The 393-nt window shown below is 67.7% G+C and overlaps 1 protein-coding gene across 1 annotated transcript in view; it reads left to right on the top strand.

The window, feature by feature from the left end:
• The window catches only part of EHD2 (EH domain containing 2), a 22,239-nt gene that overhangs the window by 1,619 nt on the left and 20,227 nt on the right, over positions 1–393 (top strand). The window lies entirely within an intron of this gene.

A 393-nucleotide genomic window follows, 5' to 3' on the forward strand; every position in this document is an offset into this window, starting at 1 on the left:
CGCTGACTACACGGGGACTCCCAAGTCAGAGGGAGGAGGGCCGGGTCCCTGCTAGGACTTGCCCTGTGTCAGCGCCAGCACCCGGAATGGAAGGGAGCTGGTGGAGAGAGGCTGTGAGTCTCCCGCGTTGGCACACGTTGCCAGTGGGGGAGGCGGTGGGTGAACACGTGTGAACAGGCCGCAGCTGCACGTCTGGGCCCGAAGGACTGAGAGGGAGCGATCAAGAGAGAGGCAGGGAGAGAGCCACAGCGTCAGAGACAGACAGGTTCAGAGCGAGGCAGGGAGGCAGACAGGAGGCCCAGAGGGGAGGCCGAGCGGGCTGGGAGGCCGCGGGCACTGGGAGCTCCTGGCTGGCCTGGGCCGATGGGGCTGGGAAGGGGCTGGGAGGGAACC

The sequence above is a fragment of the Myotis davidii genome, unplaced genomic scaffold, assembly GCF_000327345.1.
Source record: "Myotis davidii unplaced genomic scaffold, ASM32734v1 scaffold566, whole genome shotgun sequence".
In the NCBI taxonomy this organism is placed as follows: domain Eukaryota; kingdom Metazoa; phylum Chordata; class Mammalia; order Chiroptera; family Vespertilionidae; genus Myotis; species Myotis davidii.